Source organism: Octodon degus, unplaced genomic scaffold, assembly GCF_000260255.1.
Source record: "Octodon degus isolate 3935 unplaced genomic scaffold, OctDeg1.0 scaffold00083, whole genome shotgun sequence".
In the NCBI taxonomy this organism is placed as follows: domain Eukaryota; kingdom Metazoa; phylum Chordata; class Mammalia; order Rodentia; family Octodontidae; genus Octodon; species Octodon degus.
The window spans coordinates 7,763,227-7,768,676 of record NW_004524659.1 but is presented as its reverse complement, the minus strand read 5'-3'; the positions used below and the strand labels follow the sequence as shown (position 1 = coordinate 7,768,676).

Sequence of the window (5,450 nt, the reverse complement as noted above, 5' to 3'; positions counted from 1 at the left end):
CACCATTGCATTATATGCCACAGATCATTAAATGCTTATCACAGGCCATGTCCCTGTCTCTTGTTGTAAGGGATGGCTTACATTTAGCCGGGAACTTTTAAAACATTTGAGAGCAAATTACAATCTAAACTTATTCTTAATGCCACATATAAAGTTCAACTCTTTAATAAAAGGATTCAGAACATGAAAACAAAGTCCCCAGCAGTATTAAGGCGATAAAGGTCTTTCAAAATGGTCAGTTCTTGTTTCGATTAAATTGTGCATTTTTAATGTAGTTGGTATAAAGTGAAACTCTTTAAAAAAAAAAACACATTGGAATTTAAAATAAAGTGGAAACATCCTATTTTCAGGGTCAGCAGTACCACGGTGAGATTTATCTCTGAAACAATGACACTTAGTATCTCTGTACTTCTATGAATACTTTTGAACTGTCATATTAAAACCAATCTCGTGGCCTTGAGGCAAAGGGAAGCAATTAGTCTTGGAGTTGTGAATAAATAAAAATCCATTTATATACCCGTCCTTGACATGTACCTTGCAAATCTTAGAAACTTCATCTAGTGGGAAAAGAAATGTTAAATCATGAATACCAATACTAATCATACTGCCATGTTGTTTCCTAAAACAGTGCAGTTAGTACCGATCTTTTAAGTATTAATTCATATGTATATATTCATCCATATGGAACACAAAACAAAGACACACCAGCCACCATGTAGGAGAAGAGAGAAAAGGAGGGGCACTGGGTGCCACAAGGATGGCGACAAGCAAGTTTTCTGTGGGTCCTTGCTCCTCAAAGCCTGGTGGTGTTTTTGTTTTTGTTTTTCGTTGTTCCCGCCTCAAAGGACAGGGAACATTCTGGCTGTCAAGTTGGGGGCTCAAACAGGACTTCTTCCATTGGCGATCCCAGCCAGGATTTAGGAAGGACCTAAGAGGTCACCGCATCTGGATCCTTGTTTCACTTCTCACGCAGGGGGCTTCACTGCTCCTAGGTTTTGCAGAGCATTGAGGAGACTGGGGCAGTCAGGCCTGGGGCAGAGCTGACCTCCCCCGGCTGGGGCCCCAGAGTCGGGGGCTGTTTAGCCAAGCTGGGAACTAGAAGCCTGGGGGCTCTGGAGCGGGGAGAGCCCGAGTGGGCAGCCGTGCTGCGCAGCTCCCTGACCTACTTCCAGGGCCTTCTTTCTGTTCAAGGAGCCGCTTAAAATCCATAAATTAAGGAAATTAACTGATGGGGCCTGCGGCATCTTTGTAAGCTATTTAAATCTATAAATTTACAACATCTTCTGCACATATCAAGTAATTGAACTAACTGCGGGGATGTAACTTTAATGAGAAAATTCCCCCCTTCTCCAGTAGTTCCAGCTCCGAAATAAATAAATAAACCCTCCCTTAGGAGGAAAGTTTCTGCCTATTCCCGCGTGGAGAAGTTACAGAAGCACAGTCCGGACGTTCCCTCCGCACGCGAGGTTCTCAGTCCAGGGAGACCGACCCCGACCACCTCCTCCTTCTTCTCTTCCTCCTCCTCTCCCAGCCCTGGACTCGCGACCAGCCAGGTCCGTGCGCCCCCTCCACGGAGTGCAGCCGCTAGAGGGCGCCCAGGCCCGGCCTGCGCTCGCGGAGGGGGCCCTGCGCCGCTCTCGGCCGAAGCGCACCCGCCCTGCCGCCCGAGCCCGAGCGTCCCGGGAGCCAGGCGGGGGCGCAGTGCGGGCCATGCGTACCGGCCGCCTCCGTTTTCTAGGAGAGAGAAATGCTCGGGGAAGAGGGGGAGGGACAGGTGGGGCGCAGAGGAAAGAGCAGGAACAGAAAAGGAAGAGAGAAGAGGAAGGGGCAGCCGACGCGGGCACCGGCGAGGGACGCCCGGGGCGCAGGCCTCGGCGTCGCGGGGAGCCCTGGCCGCCGCCGTCTCCATCGCGCGGCGAGCGCAAAGGAAATGGCGCGTCTGGCCGCGGGCGGCCGGCCGGGTGCCCCCTCCCCCGCGGTGGCCGAGTGCGCGTCCGCAGACGTCACGGGCGGCGCTGCTCCCCGGGAAGGGGGCAGCGGGGGCAGAGACCCGGGGAGGGGGCCGGCGCGGGGGGAGGGCCGCCCTGACCCCCGGCAGCGCTCCAACCCCGGCCGACTCGCCGCGCAGTTTCTTCCCAAGTCCCGCCCCCAGCCCCGGGCGCCGCGGCGGCGGCTGCTTTCCTCTTTGTAACCGAGGAGTCAAGAAATGTGAGAAACGTGCCCTGTGTTACTTATTTGGGAGCCGAAAATTTATGCCCAGCTGAAAGCGCCCGGAGAAATATTACATCAGATGAAATGACAATGATTAAAATCAGCTTCTCCCCCGCCCCCTCTCCGCGCCCGGAGGAGGCCCGGGCGCCGCGTGGCCGGCCGGCGGGGGGCGGGGGGCTGGGCCGCGCAGGGCGCGGGGGCCCGGGCGCACCGCTCCCGGGAGGGTCCTAGCGGAGGCCCCGGCGGGAAGGCTCCGACTCGGGAGGGACGGGTGGGGACCGCGCCGGCGAAAGGAGGGGAAACGGCGCATTTTTGTCGCCGAGCGCGGCAGGCGCGGGCGCGCGGAGCTAATTGCGACTCTAATCCTCTGCCCCGCGGCGCAGCCGAGCCCCGAGCCAGGAGTCGCCGCGCGCGCCCGCTCGCGCTCGCCGCGCTGGGTAATTTGGAGCCGGATCGCTGCCCTTTGCGTCCGAGCTGGGCAGCGGCAAGGCGCGGGCTAGAAGCTGGGGCGGGGGTCTGGTTTTCTCTCCAGCAATCGAGGGAGGCCGCTGGAGAGACAAGAGGGAGGAGAAGAGGTGGGAGCGGCGGGAGGGCAGCCGGAGAGCGGCGCGAAGAGGCGGCGGCGGCGGCGGCGGCGGCCGCGAGGAGGGGAGGAGGCGAGGGGAGGGCGGGGAGGGGAGGCCCCGGCGCGCCGCGCCGCGAGGGGCCGCGCGAAGCGGGGGCCGGGGCGGGAGGGGTGGGTGGGGGGAGGGTTGGGGGCGAGAGAGAAAGTAACTCCAGGACGAGACCGGAGCGACCCGCGCAGCGAGCATAGGCGGCGAGGCTGCGCCGGGCGCCCGAGACCGCCGGCCGCGGGGGGCGGGGGCTGCGCCCGAGTCCTATCCACCGCTCCAGCTCTGAGGTAAGCCCAGCGCGGGCGGCCAGCGCTCTCCGCCGCGTACCCCAGTCCCCAAAGTGGCTGCAAAACGGAGAAAGTCGCCCGGCCAGGGTCCGGACCTGGGCGGGGGCGGCTGCTTTGTCCCTCTGCTGGGCGGCGGGGACTGGCGGCGCGGGGGCGCCCGGCACAAAGGCCTGGCCGGGGGGGGGTGCCCACGTGGGCTGGTCCTGGGCACGGGTGGACCCTCCCCACGCGGGCGGGCTCCGAGCTTCCTGCCGCGCCGTGTGTGTCTGCAGCTCCCCGCACTCTGGCCCCAGTACTGGGCCGAGTGCCCTGCAGAGCCGGCGAGTTTCCGGGGTCAGAAACGGGCTGTCGCAACTGGACTGCGATGTGCACAGAGGCCAGATTGGCGCCCAAATTAGAGAAAGAAAAAGTCTCTAACGGGACAGATGTGCGTCCTCAGACGCCCACCCCGAGAGTCAAACGCCAGGCGGGAGGGGCTGGCGCGCTGGTGGTCGTACCAGGCGCGCGGGTGGGGGTCCAGGAACGGGCAGCGCTGAGACCCACCTGATCGTCGCCTCTGGTTCTCTGCTGCCCACCCGCACCCCTGACCTGGATGCGCACGCCAGGCACCCACCCGCAAATGTCCCCCACCAACCCCCTGCCCTCCGCTGCCTCAGCGCCTTTCTGCCCTCTTGAAGCCCCCGACTGAAGAAAGATTAAAGCTTCAAGTTTTCACTCCGTGTCTCAAATGTGCATGAAGGAATTTAACTGCACGAGTGAATAAAAGCATTAGTTTCAATTAATTTTTTTTAAATCCTGGCAACAATAAACTTTGAGAACAAAAGCGCTTTTACGTCCTTAATTAGGCGAGCTTCCCATCTGTGGTCTCGAAGTGTCTGCCTCTTGATTTAACTTTGTCCCCGCCCCCGCCGCACAACCCTCCCTTCCCTGCCAGGCGCTTGGGGTGCCTCGGCCATCCCACCCTGTGGTGCCTAGAGCTTCGGCCCAGCCGGCTCCTGCGGCCCTGAAGTTCACACCGGCCGGCGGCTCGGCGGCAGGACTGGCGCGCACCAGGTGGCCGGCCTGCCTGCCTTCCTCCTGGTCCACCCTAGGACAATTCTGCAAGCTCCTGGCACTCTCGCCCCGGGCCAGCACCCAGGGCGTGGAGCTGAAAGGGAGCTTGAGAGGCGCCTTCTGTTTACCTTTTATGGTTAAAATAACAGCTTAGCAAAGAAGCGACTTCACGAAGAAGCGATTTAGTGAAATCGTCTCAAGCTGCCGCAGCTCAGCCAGTTTAATCACCCCCAGAGAGCTGAACAACTGCGAGCACAATGGGACACAAAATCATTTTGTGTGTAAATGAGCGTGGCATTCTGCTCACTTCCCTCTGCTCCGGCGGGCGGGGCTCAGCTACGGGGCGGGCTCGGGACCCCGGGCTTCCACCACAGCTTAGAGAAGCGGGTCAATTCTGGGCCGTTTGCAAAACTGCGGGGCCCTTGAGCCCCTGCAACAGGCAGCTGGGTAGAGCCTTGGGAGGACCGGTACACTCTGGGCTGGGGTTGGGGGTGGGTCTTGGCTTGATGCTGTTGGTGGAACGAACTATGTTTCTCACGGCGACCACTTTTATGTTTCTGACGCCCCTCAGCAGTGGTCTCGGGAAAAGGTCGTTTGTCCGGCACAGATGCGTTTGTCCAAGGGAGCAGTGGAGATTCGGGTGGAGGCGTAAAGCCTGGGGCTTCCAATGGTGAGTTTCTGGTTTGCCATCCACATCAGGTTGTGCTTTTGATGGGAAAGACGCTGCATGTGAATAGCATGGAGCGATTAGATGTTGGGGGCTTGGTGTTATGTGTCACTTTTGAGTTGTGCTCTGGTAATGAGGAAAACATCCTGCAGCAGGCTTTGATAGAATTTCAGTCGGAATTCCTTCCACTTCAGTTTACCCTGGGTGTCTTCCCTTCTAACTCCTCCCCCAGCAGAGCCTCCCAGAGCAGGATAATCCATTCCTGAGGTCTGTTTTGGTTTCTCAGAACTTCCTTGAGATAAATGACCTGGTTTTCTTTTTTAAGCTTTCCAGAACTCAGGAATGCCAAAAGCAGCCAACCCCGAGTGAGGGTATAACCCCTACCCCCACCCCAAACAGTTCAGGTCAGGGAACTTGCCAGGACTCTTCAGGTAGAACAAATCTCCTTGAGAAAGTCTACTTATGTTTACAGAATTGGACTCTCCTTGAACCTTGTTTTAAAATTGGATATTGAATTTCAAGGCACAATTTTAGAAGCCAGAGTTTAAGAGGAGAAAACGATCTCTTGGGAACCCAGGATGCCATATGTCATTATGTCATTGTGTTGCTCTCTAAGGG

General features: G+C 58.3%; 1 protein-coding gene across 3 annotated transcripts in view; it reads left to right on the top strand.

Moving 5' to 3' along the window:
- The first annotated feature begins 2,062 nt into the window (after positions 1–2,062).
- Kctd15 (potassium channel tetramerization domain containing 15) overlaps positions 2,063–5,450 on the top strand; it is a 17,885-nt gene continuing 14,497 nt past the window's right edge. The window contains exons 1-2 of one of the 3 annotated variants that reach the window (XM_023721654.1): positions 2,063–2,208; positions 4,737–4,835. The gene's annotated coding sequence lies outside the window, so the exon portion shown is untranslated. Of the gene's footprint in view, positions 2,209–2,975; positions 3,113–4,736; positions 4,836–5,450 lie in introns of those variants that run through there. The other 2 variants (XM_023721652.1, XM_004636729.2) reach the window with 2 other exon arrangements.